The 21,863-nt window shown below is 41.3% G+C and overlaps 2 long non-coding RNA genes across 2 annotated transcripts in view; one reads left to right on the top strand and one right to left on the bottom strand.

Moving 5' to 3' along the window:
- Nucleotides 1-21,863, bottom strand: part of LOC134478975 (uncharacterized) — a 57,059-nt gene that overhangs the window by 25,594 nt on the left and 9,602 nt on the right. The window contains exon 3 of the long non-coding RNA XR_015620213.1: nucleotides 19,213-19,282. This is a non-coding gene — a long non-coding RNA (uncharacterized LOC134478975). The remainder of the gene's footprint in view (nucleotides 1-19,212; nucleotides 19,283-21,863) is intronic.
- Nucleotides 1-21,863, top strand: part of LOC148005791 (uncharacterized) — a 60,994-nt gene that overhangs the window by 4,684 nt on the left and 34,447 nt on the right. The window lies entirely within an intron of this gene.

The following is a 21,863-nucleotide window of genomic DNA, read 5'->3' on the forward strand; positions in this document are numbered from 1 at the left end:
TGCAAAAAGGCCGAAGTGTAATGGGGACTGTTGCCGGCACAGGAAAGGAAGGAGGACTTACTGTGTTCTCTCTGCTCTAGGGACAGAGCTAGGAGGGCAGGCTTCAGTGAGAACAGGTTTTAAGACCCGAAAACAGTGTTAACCCTGGGTTCTAGAAGCTGGGTCATTTCCGGGGGATCTCTACAGAAGGGACATGTTGGTCAGGTGTAGCTTGTTTTAGTTTCAGTCTACTCCTTTTCCAGGGTATGTAGCTCTGTCTGTTCTTCTCCATGCCGCCAGTTGGCAAAGTGAGGACACACAGCCATGTGAAGGCAGCGTTGAGCAGGAGAAATCTAATCTTAGTGTAAGGTATTGAATTTCCAATTAGGATGCTCATTTGTTCTTTGTGTCACATCTTTGGGGCCCTGGGCTAATTGAAAAAGAGTACTGTCAGTGGAGTCCTGCCTGGAGACAAGAGAGTAGTCAAGGGACACCACTCCAGAGAGCCAACTGAAGCTCCGGTTCAAGCAAGACTTTTTAATAGTGGTTGAAACGTTTGTATATGATCATTAGTAGCCTCCAACTTTCTTAAGTGGTATGTGTGGAAGTTCTGTTTATACAAAATGTGATGCCATTCTATAGACATAGCCCTGTGAATGCATAATGTGTTTATGTAAATATATGTATTAAATAGGGTTATGTGTATACTATATGTGTTAAATAGGATTATGAGTATGTAATACATATAAAATAAGGTTGTATGGCTATAATATGTGTGAATCATGGTTAAAGATATTCAATACATATGTATTAACTAGAATATATATGTAGAGTTATATGCATATACATAGTTATCAGGAGGTATATGAAAATGGTCATACAAATGTCGATGCGGCTTACATAAAAAACACAGAATTTCATGTGACCTTTACTGTCTTTTTATATTTTTGGTTGTGAGCCTAGCCTTTAATGGCTGAGCCATCTCTCCAGCCCATACTGTCTTTTTATAATACCACATAGTTCTTGAATTTTTATGAGATTATATCATCCATATAATCAGAAGAATAACGGTAACATGATACAGAAAATAACACAACCAACCACGTCTGAGGATAGGACTCAAAAGAATTAAATTAAGCGAATTCCTCAGGATTCAAAATTCAAACTTTGAGTGAGCAAATGGGACTTGGTTCCACAATTTGAGCAACACCAAACAGCCAAAGATCCAGTGCTTTCACTGGGGAACAAATGGCCTGAGTGGAAGTAGAAAAAGTCATGTGGGGCTTGAGACAAGGAATAATCAAGCCTGTGGCAGAAACTGAGAAGCCCTCCGGAGTCCTGTGATGAGCATTAGAAGTATCCTGGGCGATGGAACTCCAGGCTGCAGAACTGAGATGTCTCAGGGAAAGGGGAAGCGTCTCTGTCAGAAGACCCAGGGTCACCAAGGCTCCCAGAAGGAGGAATACAATGGGCTCGGGTGGCAGGGTTCTGATTGAAATCTCATTTGTGTTTGGAATCTGTTTTCTTCAGTCATGGGGCTAAAATGGAAGTGATTTGAAGACTGCAGACACTCCTGGTTTTTGTTTTTAAAAATCCAGCTTGTTGTGATGGCATCGGAAAGAGAAAGAGGTGTGGCAAGTGACTGGGACACGGGACAGTGGGAACAGTTGAAAAGTCACTTTCCCAAGACTATAGGAGGCTAGATCTTCTGGCCAGCAACCCCAGCTCCCTGCACTGGCACAGGGCAAGGACTTTGCTGCTTAGCCTTGGCAGAAACTAGAGGCTAAATAGGAGATTCCCACATCTGTGCAGGAAACAGCTGTCCTCTAACCTGCTGAAATAAGACGGACATAATCATTTGTACACCCTTTCCAGTGTATTTCTGTGACTGAGTCCACTAACTTCTGAGACCTCAGCTCTTCCAGCCACCAAATAAAAGGGTGTGTTGATTTCTTCCGGGACTGAAAGTCATTGAGTGCATTATATTGGGTTTGCTGGAAGTGGATGTTCATTTCCCCTGGCAAAGGAAGTACCTGTGGTGTGGAGCCTCCATTTTTAAAAGATGAGGCTGTAGCCATGCAAAATACTTTTCAGCAGGAGGCAGGAGCTCAGGGCAAGGCAATTGCACGTGCCTCTTGAGTCTTCTGAGCAGGGAGGACAGTGTCTGATCAGAGGAGCATTGTTCTTTCCTTGCACAATCAGCTAGGACAGGAAGACTCAAGTGTAAATTTCCCTCAGTAGCCTAGCAGGCTGCCCCGCTCCTCACCCACCCCGTGGTTGGTCGCTTTGCCATGCTCCTCATTTCTATGGATTCCTTCTTAGCTCCAGAGAGAGACAAATCATGCGCAGAGAGAAAAGAAAATCGCTTCCCGGGCCTGAATATTTAGTGATGAGCTCAACCTTCAAAAAGGGGTGAGAAATATGATTCTGTCTGGAAGGGAAAATAAATGTCTTCCAAATCTACGTGAAAATAGAGACCCGAGGAAGAGAGGTTTGCCTCTGTCCTTAACGCGGCTCAGGAAGGATGGAGACAGAGGCAGTAAATGATATATCAGATGTGGCGCTCTGCTTAGAAATTGCGATTCTAAATGTCATATGCTGTGAGCTTCTCTCGCTCCCCCCCATAATTCAAGACAATTCACAAGAGATAGCTTCTTTTCTCTGCCATAATAATATTCTCTAGTTTGTATCCCAAGTAAACAACACTGGTTACTGCTTTCAGCAATACCTTCTCCATTTCCCCATACCGCTTAAATCAACAAGCCCTTTGTCTGATGTGAGGCCTGAGCCCCTAGCCTTGTATTTCACGGCAAACACGTTTCTCTCTTGCAGTCTGTGTTTCTTATCTTCATTGCTAAAGAGCAGGTCAGCATCACCCTGTATGCCAGATAAAATAGTTTGTACCTTTTTTTGTGGAATTATCTTTTTAATGCTTATCACAATCTGCTTTTCTATTCTCTAGACTGGTGATTTTATATTTCTCTCTCTCTCTCTCTCTCTCTCTCTCTCTCTCTCTCTCTGTGTGTGTGTGTGTGTGTGTGCATGTGTGCATGTTTGCGTGTGTGTGTGTGTGTGTGTGTGTGTGTGTGTGTGTGTGTTCCCCTTTAGTAACCTTTAGAAATTACAGTCTAGCCATCTCCTGACTAAATAAGAAAATTGGCATTCACACCACTCAACATGGTTGGCTTTGGAACTTGGCAAAGATTAAAAAGACAAGCAAACTTATAAGTAACATAGAGGGAATTAGAAGGGTTATAGTGAATGTGTTTCTTCATTGAACAGAGCTCATCTGCCCATTTGCAAACAGGAAGTGACTATTGAGGTACAGCAAAGAAATTGCTGCCTGAGATGTTTCACCAGAAGAGTCCCTATCGGTGATGAAGGACCTGAGTAAAATTGTCACATTGCTGTAGATGGCCACGTGGGCATGCTCATTAATGCTGCAGGCTTGAACAAGGAGAAGACGCTGTCTATTGGAAGCAGAGCTGGCCCAAGGAAGAAGGAAATGTGCAGGCAGACAAACAGGATATGTATGACTAAAGCCTCATGGGATTTGAAAAATAATCATTTCTTCACAGCCCCCTAGACACACAGAATTTTTTTTCCTTTGAAATTCAGCCACATGATGTGACCTTAGAACTAGGAAATAAGGTCATTTTATGATGTTAATGCTCAAAAATCAGCAAAGATGAAATGATGTAATGAACAGAGCTATCTTTAGACAGGTTCCTTCTCTGAGGTATGTGTACACTGAAGAAACAGAGCATGTGTAGATTCAAATAGTATACTTAAGGGTTGTCTTTAACACTAGACTTGAAAATGAAGAAAGGGTGGTCTTATAAGTTTAGAGATCACACACAATCTGGATCAGACGTGTGGCTTTGGTGCCAAAACATTGGCTCCTTGAATAGGCAGCGTTTGTATCAGGTGTTGTGAGAAATGTTCCTCGTTTGCTTGGTTCGCTGAGACCTTCCTACAGAGGAACAACTCCAAGAGTCTGTTAATCTAGGGATGAGTAGGGAACATGTGGGAGTCCTTGGGCCTGGCAAACTGATCACCAGAACATAAGCTCTGGTATTCTCAGGCCTGGCGAGCTGTGTGAGAAGCAGGAGATGGGGCGGGAGGAAGGCATGAGAGGTAAGGCCCTGTTGAATGACTTGCTGACATCCTGGTGCTTCGTTCAGGAGCAGCGCCATCTTTGCCTTCATGAACTACCAGCCTCTGGCACCAGATGCTGCTGTGCCACTGAACAAGGTCCTAGGAAGCTTCCTATGTAGTAGGCTATGTCTCTAATACAAGTGTTATGGTATTAATGATGACTAATAGCAAGCCTTTAGATTTAGAAGGCATTCTCCTCTCTCTCTCTCTTGCTTGCTCTCTCGCTCTCTCGCTCTCTCGCTCTCTCTCTCTTGCTCTCTCCTAAAAATGGATCCACAGCTCCAGGAGCATAAGGAGGACATAGTACTTTTCTTTTATAGATCGCCATGTGAAAGGTTGATTCTTCCTCTCTGGCTTTCTCTCCCTGCCTCTCTGTCTCCGTCTTTCTCTCTTTCTCTCTCTTTGTCTGTCTGTCTGTCTGTCTGTCTTTTTTTTTCCTCAGTACCCATTTCTGTGTGGAACTGGGGTGGGTATTATATGGAGAACCTACAGAGGTCGTGAGTGAATCTGAGGTCATTTTGTTTGCCCAAATAACTTTGCTTCAGCACTCTTACTGCTCCCTTTCCTCAGTAAAGAACTGAAGTCTCAGAGAGGTCAAGTAGCTTACTTAGCAGTTTTTGTAGAGAACTCGGTATAGTATGCTCCTCACACACGAAGAAGGCAGACGTCTAAGTAAGCAGCCACTATAGTGCACTTATCACACATCAGAAGCCGTGCAAAGAAAGAGACAAGCATTGGCTTTGTTAATGATTTAATAACTCTATAAGCTGTGCTTTGAGGATCTGTAATGAATATCACATGGTGAATGAGGCAGAAAGAAGGGAGGTGGCTTTCCCGTCACAATGGAGTCAGGCTACACTCCAGTCTCAACGATTCCTATTTGGCCCTGAGGATGCTGCTTGATCTCTGTAAAAGTGGGTATGAAGGGCTAGCCAAGTGGCTCAGTTGCTAAAGTCTTTGTCACATAAGCACAGGACTCGAAATAAGGTAGGAAGAAATGAAGCTAGACCCACAACATTGACCTCTAGCCTCCACGTGCATGCTCGCATTCACTCACATAAACAGGCACATACAGGCACATACACACACACACACACACACACACACACAGACACAGACACACACACACATACAGACACACACACATACAGACACACACAGACACATACAGACACACACACAGACACACACAGACACACACAGACACACACACACACAGACACACACACACACACACACACACATCCCACATCCCACATCCCACATCCCAGTCTAGGACTGAGGGTGTACTTTATGAATATAATAATGATTGTGTACTGCTTTGAGTTGGGCCTTGCATGCACTGGCTATTGATGATATCTACACTGGGAATCCATGTTGTTTTTCTGTTTTAAATACAATTTCTATGTAGGCTAGAAGCAGCAACAGTTAAACTGGGTTTCCAGAGGACATTTGGTGATTTGGTTCTAACAGTCTGGTCTTTGTGTAGAGGATGGCGTGCAATATCCAATGACCCAAGGGTAGAATCAGTTTTTCATTCTTTTGAATTGCACCCACCCCCTAGTTGGCATCTTGTGGCTGAAGCATGTTTGTCTTTCTTCAATATAAAAGTTATTTATTTCCTTAAAAGGAACTCAGAAAGTTTTCCAGCTTTGGAAGTTCTCTACCTTCAAGTGAATGAAAATGTTTCCCCTTGCTGTGGAGTTTCATCTAACCATGACCACTTAATTTTTCTTTGTAGACTTTTAGCAATCTGGGCTTCTTTCCTTATCACGGCCAACTTCACACAATGCTGTATTATCTTTTTTTTATTTTTATTTTTTTTATTAACTTGAGTATTTCTTATATACATTTCAAGTGTTATTCCCTTTCCCGGTTTCCGGGCAAACATCCCCCTAATCCCTCCCCCTCCCCTTCTTTATGGGTGTTCCCCTCCCCATCCTCCCCCCATTGCCACCCTCCCCCCAACAATCACGTTCCCTGGGGGTTCAGTCTTGGCAGGACCAAGGGCTTCCCTTTCCACTGGTGATCTTACTAGAATATTCATTGCTACCTATGAGGTCAGAGTCCAGGGTCAGTCCATGTATAGTCCTTAGGTAGTGGCTTAGTCCCTGGAAGCTCTGGTTGATTGGCATTGTTGTACATATGGGGTCTCGAGCCCCTTCAAGATCTTCCAGTTCTTTCTCTGATTCCTTCAACGGGGGTCCTATTCTCAGTTCAGTGGTTTGCTGCTGGCATTCGCCTCTGTATTTGCTGTATTCTGGCTGTGTCTCTCAGGAGCGATCTACATCCGGCTCCTGTCGGTCTGCACTTCTTTGCTTCATCCATCTTGTCTAATTGGGTGGCTGTATATGTATGGGCCACATGTGGGGCAGGCTCTGAATGGGTGTTCCTTCTGCCTCTGTTTTAATCTTTGCCTCTCTATTCCCTGCCAAGGGTATTCTTGTTCCCCATTTAAAGAAGGAGTGAAGCATTCACATTTTGATCATCCGTCTTGAGTTTCATTTGTTCTAGGCATCTAGGGTAATTCAAGCATTTAGGCTAATAGCCACTTATCAATGAGTGCATACCATGTGTGTTTTTCTGTGATTGGGTTAGCTCACTCAGGATGATGTTTTCCAGTTCCAACCATTTGCCTACGAATTTCATAAAGTCATTGTTTTTGATAGCTGAGTAATATTCCATTGTGTAGATGTACCACATTTTCTGTATCCATTCCTCTGTTGAAGGGCATCTGGGTTCTTTCCAGCTTCTGGCTATTATAAATAAGGCTGCTATGAACATAGTGGAGCACGTGTCTTTTTTATATGTTGGGGCATCTTTTGGGTATATGCCCAAGAGAGGTATAGCTGGATCCTTAGGCATTTCAATGTGAATTTTCCGAGGAACCTCCAGACTGATTTCCAGAATGATTGTACCAGTCTGCAATCCCACCAACAATGGAGGAGTGTTCCTCTTTCTCCACATCCTCGCCAGCATCTGTTGTCCCCTGAGTTTTTGATCATAGCCATTCTCACTGGTGTGAGGTGAAATCTCAGGGTTGTTTTGATTTGCATTTCCCTTATGACTAAAGATGTTGAACATTTCTTTAGGTGTTTCTCAGCCATTTGGCATTCCTCAGCTGTGAATTCTTTGTTTAGCTCTGAACCCCATTTTTTAGTAGGGTTATTTGTCTCCCTGCGGTCTAACTTCTTGAGTTCTTTGTATATTTTGGATATAAGGCCTCTATCTGTTGTAGGATTGGTAAAGATCTTTTCCCAATCTGTTGGTTGCCGTTTTGTCCTAACCACAGGATGTCCAAAGCCACATCCTGTAAGCTTTGCCTTACAGAAGCTTTGCAGTTTTATGAGATCCCATTTGTCGATTCTTGATCTTAGAGCGTAAGCCATTGGTGTTTTGTTCAGGAAATTTTTTCCAGTGCCCATGTGTTCCAGATGCTTCCCTAGTTTTTCTTCTATTAGTTTGAGTGTATCTGGTTTGATGTGGAGGTCCTTGATCCACTTGGACCTAAGCTTTGTACAGGGTGATAAGCATGGATCGATCTACATTCTTCTACATGTTGACCTCCAGTTGAACCAGCACCATTTGCTGAAAATGCTGTCTTTTTTCCATTTGATGATTTTGGCTCCTTTGTGAAAAATCAAGTGACCATAGGTGTGTGGGTTCATTTCTGGGTCTTCAATTCTGTTCCATTGGTCTATCTGTCTGTCTCTGTACCAATACCACGCAGTTTTTATCACTATTGCTCTGTAATACTGCTTGAGTTCAGGGATAGTGATTCCCCCTGAAGTCCTTTTATTGTTGAGGATAGTTTTAGCTATCCTGGGTTTTTTGTTATTCCAGATGAATTTGCAAATTGTTCTGTCTAACTCTTTGAAGAATTGGATTGGTATTTTGATGGGGATTGCATTGAATCTGTAGATCGCTTTTGGTAAAATGGCCATTTTTACTATATTAATCCTGCCAATCCATGAGCATGGGAGATCTTTCCATCTTCTGAGGTCTTCTTCAATTTCTTTCTTCAGAGTCTTGAAGTTCTTATTGTACAAATCTTTTACTTGCTTGGTTAATGTCACACCGAGGTACTTTATATTATTTGGGTCTATTATGAAGGGTGTCGTTTCCCTAATTTCTTTCTCGGCTTGTTTCTCTTTTGTGTAGAGGAAGGCTACTGATTTATTTGAGCTAATTTTATACCCAGCCACTTTGCTGAAGTTGTTTATCAGCTTTAGTAGTTCTCTGGTGGAACTTTTGGGATCACTTAAATATACTATCATATCATCTGCAAATAGTGATATTTTGACTTCTTCTTTTCCGATCTGTATCCCCTTGACCTCCTTTTGTTGTCTGATTGCTCTGGCTAGAACTTCAAGAACTATATTGAATAAGTAGGGAGAGAGTGGGCAGCCTTGTCTAGTCCCTGATTTTAGCGGGATTGCTTCAAGTTTCTCTCCATTTAGTTTAATGTTAGCAACTGGTTGCTGTATATGGCTTTTACTATGTTCAGGTATGGGCCTTGAATTCCTATTCTTTCCAGGACTTTTATCATGAAGGGGTGTTGATTTTTGTCAAATGCTTTCTCAGCATCTAATGAAATGATCATGTGGTTTTGTTCTTTCAGTTTGTTTATATAATGGATCACGTTGATGGTTTTTCCATATATTAAACCATCCTTGCATACCTGGGATGAAGCCTACTTGGTCATGGTGGATGATTGTTTTGATGTGCTCTTGGATTCGGTTTGCCAGAATTTTATTGAATATTTTTGCGTCGATATTCATAAGGGAAATTGGTCTGAAGTTCTCTTTCTTTGTTGTGTCTTTGTGTGGTTTAGGTATAAGAGTAATTGTGGCTTCATAGAAGGAATTCGGTAGTGCTCCATCTGTTTCAATTTTGTGGAATAGTTTGGATAATATTGGTATGAGGTCTTCTATGAAGGTCTGATAGAATTCTGCACTAAACCCGTCTGGACCTGGACTCTTTTTGGTTGGGAGACCTTTAATGACTGCTTCTATTTCCTTAGGAGTTATGGGGTTGTTTAACTGGTTTATCTGTTCCTGATTTAACTTCGGTACCTGGTATCTGTCTAGGAAATTGTCCATTTCCTGCAGATTTTCAAGTTTTGTCGAATATAGGCTTTTATAGTAAGATCTGATGATTTTTTGAATTTCCTCTGAATCTGTAGTTATGTCTCCCTTTTCATTTCTGATTTTGTTAATTTGGACACACTCTCTGTGTCCTCTCATTAGTCTGGCTAAGGGTTTATCTATCTTGTTGATTTTCTCAAAGAACCAACTTTTGGTTCTGTTGATTCTTTCTATGGTCCTTCTTGTTTCTACTTGGTTGATTTCAGCTCTGAGTTTGATTATTTCCTGCCTTCTACTCCTCAAAACACACATTGCACCTCACACAATAATAGTAGGAGATTTCAACACCCCACTCTCATCAATGGACAGATCATGGAAACAGAAATTAAACAAAGACGTAGACAGACTAAGAGAAGTCATGAGCCTAATGGACTTAACAGATATTTAGAGAACATTCTATCCTAAAGCAAATGGATATACCTTCTTCTCAGCTCCTCATGGCACATCTCACATCCTCATGTGAATTTGCTTCTTTTTGTTCTAGAGCTTTTAGGTGTGCTGTCAAGCTGCTGACATATGCTCTTTCCTGTTTCTTTCTGCAGGCACTCAGCGCTATGAGTTTTCCTCTTAGCACAGCTTTCATTGTGTCCCATAAGTTTGGGTATGTTGTACCTTCATTTTCATTAAATTCTAAGAAGTCTTTAATTTCTTTCTTTATTTCTTCCTTGACCAGGTTATCATTGAGTAGAGCATTGTTCAATTTCCACGTATATGTGGGCATTCTTCCCTTATTATTGTTGAAGACCAGCTTTAGGCCGTGGTGGTCTGATAGCACGCATGGGACTATTTCTATCTTTCTGTACCTGTTGAGGCCCGTTTTTTGACCAATTATATGGTCAATTTTGGAGAAAGTACCATGAGGAGCTGAGAAGAAGGTATATCCTTTTGCTTTAGGATAGAAGGTTCTATAAATATCTGTTAAGTCCATTTGGCTCATGACTTCTCTTAGTCTGTCTACGTCTCTGTTTAATTTCTGTTTCCATGATCTGTCCATTGATGAGAGTGGGGTGTTGAAATCTCCTACTATTATTGTGTGAGGTGCAATGTGTGTTTTGAGCTTTAGTAAGGTTTCTTTTACGTATGTAGGTGCCCTTGTATTTGGAGCATAGATATTTAGGATTGAGAGTTCATCTTGGTGGATTTTTCCTTTGATGAATATGAAGTGTCCTTCCTTATCTTTTTTGATGAATTTTAGTTGAAAATTGATTTTATTTGATATTAGAATGGCTACTCCAGCTTGCTTCTCCCGACCATTTGCTTGGAAAGTTGTTTTCCAGCCTTTCACTCTGAGGTAGTGTCTGTCTGTGTTTCCTGTAGGCAGGAGAATGTAGGGTCCTCGTTGCGTATTCAGTTTGTTAATCTATGTCTTTTTATTGGGGAGTTGAGGCCATTGATGTTGAGAGATATTAAGGAATAGTGATTATTGCTTCCTGTTATATTCATATTTGGATATGAGGTTATGTTTGTGTGCTTTTCTTCTCTTTGTTTTGTTCCCAAGATGATTAGTTTCTTGCTTTTTCTAGGTTATAGCTTGCCTCCTTATGTTGGGCTTTACCATTTATTATCCTTTGTAGTGCTGGATTTGTAGAAAGATATTGTGTAAATTTGGTTTTGTCATGGAATATCTTGGTTTCTCCATCTATGTTAATTGAGAGTTTTGTAGGATACAGTAATCTGGGCTGGCATTTGTGTTCTCTTAGGGTCTGTAGGACATCTGTCCAGGATCTTCTGGCTTTCATAGTTTCTGGCAAAAAGTCTGGTGTGATTCTGATAGGTCTGCCTTTATATGTTACTTGACCTTTTTCCCTTACTGCTTTTAATATTCTTTCTTTATTTTGTGCTTTTGGTGTTTTGACTATTATGTGACGTGAGGAGTTTCTTTTCTGGTCCAATCTATTTGGAGTTCTGTAGGCTTCTTGTATGCCTATGGGTATGTCTTTTTTTAGGTAAGGGAAGTTTTCTTCTATGATTTTGTTGAAGATATTTACTGGTCCTTTGAGCTGGGAGTCTTCACTCTCTTCTATACCTATTATCCTTAGGTTTGATCTTCTCATTGAGTCCTGGATTTCCTGTATGTTTTGGACCAGTAGCTTTTTCTGCTTTACATTATCTTTGACAGTTGAGTCAATGATTTCTTTGGAATCTTCTGCTCCTGAGATTCTCTCTTCCATCTCTTGTATTCTGTTGGTGAAGCTCATATCTACAGCTCCTTGTGTCTTCTTTTGGTTTTCTATATCCAGAGTTGTTTCCATGTGTTCTTTCTTGATTGCTTCTATTTCCATTTTTAATTCCTTCAACTGTTTGATTGTGTTTTCCTGGAATTCTTTCAGGGATTTTTGTGACTCCTCTCTATGTGCTTCTACTTGTTTATTTATGTTTTCCTGGAATTCTTTCATGGATTTTTGTGACTCCTCTCTATGGGCTTCTACTTGTTTATTTATGTTTTCCTGGGATTCTTTCAGGGATTTTTGCGATTCCTCTCTGTAGGCTTCTACTTGTTCTCTAAGGGAGTTCTTCACATCTTTCTTGAAGTCCTCCAGCATCATGATCAAATATGATTTTGAAACTAGATCTTGCTTTTCTGGTGTGTTTGGATATTCCGTGTTTGCTTTGGTGGGAGAATTGGGCTCCGATGATGCCATGTAGTCTTGGTTTCTGTTGCTTGGGTTCCTGCGCTTGCCTCTCGCCATCAGATTATCTCTAGTGTTACTTTGTTCTGCTATTTCTGACAGTGGCTAGACTGTCCTATAAGCCTTTGTTTCAGGAGTGCTGTAGACCTGTTTACCTGTTTTCTTTCAGCCAGTTATGGGGACAGAGTGTTCTGCTTTCGGGCGTGTAGTTTTTCCTATCTACAGGTCTTCAGCTGTTCCTGTGGGCCTGTGTCTTGAGTTCACCAGGCAGGTCACTTGCAGCAGAAAAGTTGGTCTTACCTGTGGTCCCGAGGCTCACGTTTGCACGTGGGGTGCTGCCTATGAGCTCTCCGCGGCGGCAGCCGCTGTATTATCTTTTAGGAACATAATGTAACCACCTAACCACTGGGTCTCAGCCCTGCTCCAGTAAACTCTTCAACTACCTTAAGTAATTTTTTAAAGAGGAAAAGTTGTCAAAAATTTTATATTTTTTTGAAATCTTGAAGCCTATTCCAGTGAAGTCCAGTTGTCTCCCAGCGTGGTGAAACAAGATTTTAGCGGTGTTGTGTGTATTGAATTAAAATGTTAGTATACCCTTATTCCTGTAGGCAATTTAGAAGTACTTGTCAAATGAGTCCCAATAAAACCAAGTCAAGGAGATAAATAAAGGATGTCCGATTCATATTTTTACTGGGAGGGGGAACCTTAGGTGGTGAAAGTGTGGATATTTGCTGTTTAGACAAAAGATATTGTAAACTGTAGTTCCACCAGCGAGTAAACCATCCTGAATGAAAGTAGGTACCATGTGTTGAGCATAAATTCAGTTAGCTGGGCACTTCGCTGCCTACCAAAATGTTGTTGGCATTTTAAATTTTGAGATACAGTGTGAATTTCTTCAGGTGTTGTGATGGTTTGCATATGCTTGGCCCAGGGACTGGCACTGTTAGAAGGTGTGGCCTTGTTGGAGGAAGTGTGTCACTGTGGCGTGAACTTGGAGACCCTCCTCCTAGCTGCCTGAGGATGCTCAGTGTGTTCCTGGCTTCCTTCAGGTGAAGATGTAGAACTCAGCTCCTCCTGCACCATGCCTGCCTGGAGGCTGAGATGCTGCCATGCTCCTGCCCTGATTATAATGGCCTGAACCTCTTAGCCTGTAAACCAGCCCCAATTAAACGTTGTCCTTTATAAAATTTACATTGGTCATGGTGTCTGTTCACAGCACTAAGACCCTAACTAAGACAGGTTAAGATAAAAATTTAGTTCTAGATTTATTTTAATACCAAATTTATACTCATGCTTATTGTGGGCTCTATATTATACTGTGAGTACTGAATAAGTGATATGTGTGGGATTTGAAACCAGTTTCCTGGCTCAGTCTCACACACACACACACACACACACACACACACACACACACACACACACACACACGATTGCATACATGTGTGTGAGCATGCGCACAAGTAGGACAAATGTCCAAGAGATGGCATATGAAGCCATGGCTGTCAAGTTCAATTTAGACAAAGTTTTCTAAGACATGCCACTATGATATAGCTCTCTATAAGCTAACCAAAAGCAATTGTTAAATCCTTATTCTTGAAGAGTGATCAATAAGGGTCTCTTCCATATTCTAGTGCAGCTAAAGAAGGGAATACCTTGTTGGCTATCTAAACATTTTTTCCTCTGTACTTGTTATTTTTGACAACCTTTTTTTTATTATTTATTTTTATTCTTGAAATTATAATATAATTACATCATTTCCCCTTCTCCCTTCCTTCTCTGAAAACTTCCCATATACCTCTCCTTGCTCTCCTTCAAATCCACAGCCTCCTTTTCATTAATATTACATGCATACATGTATATACATATATGTTTATATGTTTATATTAATACAAATTGCTCACTCTGTGTAATGTTACTTGTATGTATGACTTAATTTGACAATAACAGAAATCATACTCAAACCCCCACTACTATATACAAATAAAACTTCTCATTTAATGTATTTATTGCACCAAAGGCACAGAAAGACTTCCCTTATGTCTAGAAGCCTCAGCTTCCTCCCCTTATGTCTCTGTGTGCTCAGGGGTATTTTGACAATGGCCTGCTGTTTGTGGAGTAGGAGTTCAAAACCACAGAGTTGTGGCTCTGGCAATTTTGTAAGCCTCTTGATTTCTCAGAGCCTCATTGCTTTGCCTTGTACAATGTGGCAGATGACTCTGTATTGCGCTGCATGGCCTGCCTTCCTGGACCCACTGAGGGAGCACACCCACTTGTTTAGAACATATCATAGAGAATGATGTGAGCTTAAGAAGTATCTCTATGAGTACCAGACCTGAGCCAAACAAGGTGGACGTGTCCTGCTGATGCCCTCCCATAGTCTGGCACCTGCCTCCTGCTTCCCAGCTTCCTTTCCTTTTCTCAGTTTAATCCTCTGCCTCCTTGCTCCCTCCTGCTGGAGTTTATGACCTTGGCTAATGAGACAAATATGGCTCCTCACATCAAGGGTGGGGAATTAAGGTCTGGTTATAGCCCAATTTAATTTTCATGATCTCTTGAACAAGTGAAGGAATGCTTGGGAAACAGGCTGCTCTTGGCCTGATGCCGGCCCAGCCTGAGTCGGGGCAGCCATTACGCAGCCTAGCTCATCGCACTCCTGGTAGACATTTCAATTAAAATCATTACCCTTCCTTCCTCACAGAGGCAGCCGCCAGCCCTGGGTTTTACTCCCAGTCTTTCCACTTGGTAGGCAACCTTGAATGAGGCATTTAACTTTTCTGAGTCTTAATTTCTCATTTGTAAATGGGGATATTAATGGCTCCTGCCCTAGCTTTAACCCAGAGTGTTTTAAAGATTACATTGGATCAAGTAAATGAAGTGAATCAAAAATTTATTTATGTACTATTATTACTTGTGTGCATGTGTGTGCATGCATTCATTGTGTGTATGGCCAGGCATGCCATCACACTCATGTGGGAGTCAGAGGACAGTTCTGTAGCATTGACTATCTCCTTCTGAATTCATATGAATTGTGGGGATTGAGCTCAGGTCACCCAGCTTGTACAACAAGGAGCTTTACCCATAAATTCTTTCTTCAGCTCTAGAGGTGATTTTAAAACACCTGCCCATTCCTTCTAGCCACCTCTCTCTCTCTCTCTCTTTCTCTCTCTCTCTCTCCCTCCCTCCCTCTCTCTCTCCCCCCTCTCCCCTCTCTTTTCCCCCTCTCCTCCCCTCTCCCTCCCTCCTCTCTCTCCCTCCCCCCCTCAAATGCTGGGAAATACTATATAAGCACTCTGATCTTGAGTTACATTTTTAATCCTCACTTTTCTTGTCCCCCCTTTTGTCTCTATCTCTCTGTTTCTCTCCTCATCTCTTTCCTGCCCCCACTCCTGTGTGTGTGTGTGTGTGTATGCATGCGTGTGTGTGTGTGTGTGTGTGTGTGTGTGTGTATGCATGCGTGTATGCAAGCATACATATGGGTAGGGTGGACACACACCTCTGTGTGTGTGTGTGTGTGTGTGTGTGTGTGTGTGTGTGTGTGTGATGTGTGTAAGAATGTATGTGGAGACCAAGGACATCCTTAGGTGTCATTCCCAGAAACCCTATCCAACTCCTTGATACAGGGTCTTTCATTGGCTCAGCACTCATAGATGAGGCTAGACTTGCAGGTTAGTGGAACTGAGGGACCCATCTGCCTCTGTCTTCCCAAGGCTGAGATTACAAACTCATGCTACCACATATGAGTTGTGAGGATTGAACTCAAGTCTTCATGCTTGAGACCAATTTAATTTTCATAATCTCCCGAACAAAGGAAGAAATGCTTGAGAAACGGGCTGCTCTTGACCTGATGTTGGCCTAACCTGAGTTAGGCATCCCCAATTCCTATCTTTTTATGAGACATTTTTGCACAATGTTTTGGGAGAGTTTATTAGTCATTCCCAGCTATCCAGGAATTGTCAGAGATAGAGAGTAAGCTCTTTAAAAAAAAAAAAAAACTACTGGGGGCTGGAGAATGGCTCAGCGGTTAAGAGCACTGATTGCACTTCCAGAGGTCCTGAATTCAAAAGCCAGCAACTACATGGTGGCTAACAACCATCTGTAATTAGATCTGATGCCCTCTTCTGGTGTGTCTGAAGACAGCAACAGTGAATATACTTACATATAATAAATAAGTAAATCTAAAAAAAAAACTACTGAACAAGTTTAATAACATGAATGTGTGTGTGTATATATATATATATATATATATATACACACACACACATAGTGGTAATTCTAAGTGACAGACTTTTACATTACAGAAAACAGAATTTCATTCAAACATATTCTTTTACTCTGCAAACAAATTCTTGGTCCATCATTATCATTATGAGAAACTTGTGAGTAATTTTTTCTCATAACTTTAATCTTTTATGTGTTCTGGGACTTTTACTGTTCACACAACCTTGAAAATGTCTGAGTTCTTTTCTTGGGACTCATCTCAACTCTTTTGTGTGGACAAAGTCTCTATTCCCAATGGCTTGGCTAGCTCATGATTCTCTTGGACACCCAAGCTGTTTTTTCTTTCATCTCACTCTTTTTGTCAAGGGAAGTTGCTGAAGTAGTTTCAGCAGCAACTTTTTGTGACATCTGTAGTTGAAGAGTCACTTCCTATATCAAGTAGGTCCTACAAGGACCTTTCCGCATACACAATTCTCAGTATCACTTACATATGTGTTACTACAATACTTTAATTTAAGAATTAAATGTTATCACTAGTAAGTACTCTTTTTCCTGTTCTCCAATGATTAAAATTCTCTCTAGCCCAACCCTGGGTGTGTGTAGGTGGTTGATCTCACTTAAACTAAACATTTTTCCATCAGTAAATAAGAGCTAGAGATGCTGGGCACAGCGTTGCTGTCTCTTTCCCTTGATTCTAAACGAATATCTCTTTTTTGCTGCTGTTGGAAGTGGTGGCCTATGCCTTTAATCACTGCACTTAGATGGCAGAGGCAGGTGGACCTCTGTAAGTTCAAAGCCAACTTGGTCCACATAACATGTCCTACACCAGCTAGAGTTAAATGATGGGATCCTGTTTCAAACATATAATGAAGCAAAAATGTGGGTTATTTTTCTGAGTCAAGTGGAGACCTATATCTTCCAATGGCTCTTAAAGGAGTCTATATTCTCTGAAGTCTCCTAGAATAGAACTGATGAAGCTTCTTTGTGTTGAGCCTGAGGAGAAAATGAAGAAAGAATTGAGGATGGGAAGAAAGGGGCTAGTTTGAGGGAATTTTGGGCCCTAGATCAAATCCAATGCTAGTCCTTAGGAGTGTAATTTTATGCCTTATATACAAAAGATAAGTAAGAAATGAGAAGCACAGACAAGCTCCCTCTCATCTAGTTGGAGGAGGGCAGGTAGAAGTGAGAACAGAGAGGCTTCCTTAGAGCTTCAGGAAGGGCTGTTATCCCGATGCTGTAATAGTTCCTGTCATCAGCATCAGGATATCTTAGCCTTTAAGTTTGATGGGTCCTAAAAATAGAGAAAAGAACTGGGTCAGATTGAATAATTAGGGCACAAACATGGTGAAAGACTTGGAGGAAATATCTAAGTATGTGAATAAGAGAGGGGGGATGAAAATGGGCACAAAATGCAACATATCATGGAGCAAGATAACTTAAATTTTTTTTAGCTAAAGATGTCAATATTTGAATGTAAAGAGAAATTGCTTAAGTTGAAGGTCCAAACCAATGGTTGGAATGGTCTGGAGTACACACAAGAATCTCTTCATTTACTCATTATCCACCAACTAAATGTTGACAAAGTAGAAACTGAGACAAAGACAAGCGCTGGCAGTGTGCTTTGGAGAAGATTCCAGAAAGTAAGAGAGAGAATATGAAGAGGGACACAAAACCAGGTATTGCACAATGTAAGTAGGCACGATGGAAATCACTGCTGAGGGCAGTTGGGACCTCCTGAGAAGATCAAGACTCTAGAACACTTTCTGAGATTGAGTTGCCAAAGGCCACTAGGCTGATGAATTTATGTTCAGTTTTCCACTCCCTACTGACTGAAAGATGTCCCCAAGGGCACTCACTCTTTCATGTTTCAGGATTTGGGACTGAAGTGAGCAGCTCTCATTTCAAGAAAAGTTGAACTGTAAATGAATCCATTGTAGTGATTGTCATCTGACCAAGCATATGTGAAGCAGCCATACACCATGTCTACTATAAACAGTCCCTCTAAACAGTCCACTATAAACAGGGAAAAGTTAGTGACTAGGGGAAAGATTCAAAAGGCTTGACATACAAATGAATGATGTTATGGAAGAAAATTAAATGATGCAAAGTAATGAGCATCATTACCAGCCATCATTGAACCAAACATTCAAAAGGAACATTTGTATGAGTTTGTTGAAAGCATATGGAGAGTACATGTGTGAAAATGTGTTATATGGTGTTCAGTCCTAAACTCATCTCTCTGAGGTCAGTCTGCCCTATGAGATGCAGACTAGTATATTCTATGACTTCAACCTCTCCAATGGAGAGTCCAAGGAATTATTCCAGAACAACATACTAAATATAGAACTTGTGTGTTTCCTTTCTCTTACATCCCAACATGTTCCTTTCTCAGTCTTACCCATTTCAGCACTTATCATCATCATATCATTGTTCACAGAGCTCTGAAGACTCTTCTTGGATTCTTGTATCTATGTCATACCTTATACATAGTCTACTTGAGCGATTGTACTTCATACATCACATGTTGCCACCAAACATTCATAATTTACATTTGGTCACTTTAATAGCTTTCCTTAAGATTGCAGTAAAACATTCATATTTACTCTATGATCTTGTTTTGAATATTTGATTGTTGTGTTCTGGTTCCTGATTTAGGACTTCAAGACATAATTTCCTGGGTTATAGGAATGTCTGACACAGAACTCTTAAATACCTTGAAATTTGTTGTGGCAATGGGGTCATCTTTTGTTCTAATGAGGTGACTCCCAGAGAACTTCTTGATAGCTTCAAATGGAGGCTTACTGTAGGGGAACCAACTGTGTTATCTGAGGTTTGGAACTTTTAACTCTATTTCCCACATCTGGGGAAAAGAGAGATGTTGACTGTTGAGGTGATCATCAAAGGACAATGGTCTAATTGATTCTGTCTATAAAGTAAAGTCTCTATAAAACTTGGGGTGAGGGACAGTGCATATGTGAGGCCCTGTGCTCAATATCTAGCCCCATAAATAGAAAAACAAACAACAAGAAACCAAACCAACATCACATCAAAAGTATGGTTAAAGAGCTTCCAGACAGTACCTGATTGAGTACAATTGTAGGACACCCAGTGTTGACTAGGTAACTGAATTACTTTGAGTCTTCAGTAGCTCTGCAGGTGTAGAGAGAAAATGCTGTCTTCAGGTCTGGGTTATTTATTATTCTTGTTCTACAGAGTTCAATTGTTATATGAAATTCAAAGTGACTTTTCTCAATAGCTATTATTTTTAGTGATTTCCTGCTCCTAATGTTACTGATGACTTCTGATGACTCCTATGTGTCACTGGATTTGTGATCACTTTGAAGACATGCTTCTGGGTCCATCTGACACAATGTATCCAAAGAGGTATAGTCATCTGTTGATGTAACTGGGAAGCATTAGGAGTTGCACCTTGTTGGGGTATGCCACTGGGGTCAGGCTCTGAGGTCTCAAAAGCCCATGCCAGCCTCAGAGGTACTTCTCCATCTTCACATGTCTTTTTTTTTTTTTTTTATTAACTTGAGTATTTCTTATATACATTTCGAGTGTTATTCCCTTTCCCGGTATCCGGGCAAACATCCCCCTCCCCCCTCCCCTTCCTTATGGGTGTTCCCCTCCCAACCCTCCCCCCATTGCCGCCCTCCCCCCACCAGTCTAGTTCACTGGGGGTTCAGTCTTAGCAGGACCCAGGGCTTCCCCTTCCACTGGTGCTCTTACTAGGATATTCATTGCTACCTATGAGGTCAGAGTCCAGCGTCAGTCCATGTATAGTCTTTGGGTAGTGGCTTAGTCCCTGGAAGCTCTGGTTGCTTGGCATTGTTGTACATATGGAGTCTCGAGCCCCTTCAAGATCTTCCAGTTCTTTCTCTGATTCCTTCAATAGGGGTCCTATTCTCAGTTCAGTGGTTTGCTGCTGGCATTCGCCTCTGTATTTGCTGTATTCTGGCTGTGTCTCTCAGGAGCGATCTACATCCGGCTCCTGTCGGTCTGCACTTCTTTGCTTCATCCATCTTGTCTAATTGGATGGCTGTATATGTATGGGCCACATGTGGGGCAGGCTCTGAATGGGTGTTCCTTCAGTCTCTGTTTTAATCTTTGCCTCTCTCTTCCCTGCCAAGGGTATTCTTGTTCACCTTTTAAAGAAGGAGTGAAGCATTCACATTTTGATCATCCGTCTTGAGTTTCATTTGTTCTAGGCATCTAGGGTAATTCAAGCATTTGGGCTAATAGCCACTTATCAATGAGTGCATACCATGTATGTCTTTCTGTGATTGGGTTAGCTCACTCAGGATGATGTTTTCCAGTTCCAACCATTTGCCTACGAATTTCATAAAGTCGTTGTTTTTGATAGCTGAGTAATATTCCATTGTGTAGATGTACCACATTTTCTGTATCCATTCCTCTGTTGAAGGGCATCTGGGATCTTTCCAGCTTCTGGCTATTATAAATAAGGCTGCGATGAACATAGTGGAGCACGTGTCTTTTTTATATGTTGGGGCATCTTTTGGGTATATGCCCAAGAGAGGTATAGCTGGATCCTCAGGCAGTTCAATCCTTTTCTGAGGATCCTCCAGACTGATTTCCAGAATGGTTTTACCAGTCTGCAATCCCACCAACAATGGAGGAGTGTTCCTCTTTCTCCGCATCCTCGCCAGCATCTGTTGTCCCCTAAGTTTTTGATCATAGCCATTCTCACTGGTGTGAGGTGAAATCTCAGGGTTGTTTTGATTTGCATTTCCCTTATGACTAAAGATGTTGAACATTTCTTTAGGTGTTTCTCAGCCATTTGGCATTCCTCAGCTGTGAATTCTTTGTTTAGCTCTGAACCCCATTTTTAATAGGGTTATTTGTTTCCCTGCAGTCTAACTTCTTGAGTTCTTTGTATATTTTGGATATAAGGCCTCTATCTGTTGTAGGATTGGTAAAGATCTTTTCCCAATCTGTTGGTTGCCGTTTTGTCCTAACCACAGTGTCCTTTGCCTTACAGAAGCTTTGCAGTTTTATGAGATCCCATTTGTCGATTCTTGATCTTAGAGCGTAAGCCATAGGTGTTTTGTTTAGGAAATTTTTTCCAGTGCCCATGTGTTCCAGATGCTTCCCTAGTTTTTCTTCTATTAGTTTGAGTGTGTCTGGTTTGATGTGGAGGTCCTTGATCCACTTGGACTTAAGCTTTGTACAGGGTGATAAGCGTGGATCGATCTGCATTCTTCTACATGTTGACCTCCAGTTGAACCAGCACCATTTGCTGAAAATGCTATCTTTTTTCCATTTGATGGTTTTGGCTCCTTTGTCAAAAATCAAGTGCCCATAGGTGTGTGGGTTCATTTCTGGGTCTTCAATTCTATTCCATTGGTCTATCTGTCTGTCTCTGTACCAATACCATGCAGTTTTTATCACTATTGCTCTGTAATACTGCTTGAGTTCAGGGATAGTGATTCCCCCTGAAGTCCTTTTATTGTTGAGGATAGCTTTAGCTATCCTGGGTTTTTTGTTATTCCAGATGAATTTGCAAATTGTTCTGTCTAACTCTTTGAAGAATTGGATTGGTATTTTGATGGGGATTGCATTGAATCTGTAGATTGCTTTTGGTAAAATGGCCATTTTTACTAAATTAATCCTGCCAATCCATGAGCATGGGAGATCTTTCCATCTTCTGAGGTCTTCTTCAATTTCCTTCTTCAGTGTCTTGAAGTTCTTATTGTACAGATCTTTT

This window comes from Rattus norvegicus, chromosome 5 (assembly GCF_021556685.1).
Source record: "Rattus norvegicus strain SHRSP/BbbUtx chromosome 5, alternate assembly SHRSP_T2T, whole genome shotgun sequence".
Classification (NCBI taxonomy): Eukaryota; Metazoa; Chordata; class Mammalia; order Rodentia; family Muridae; genus Rattus; species Rattus norvegicus.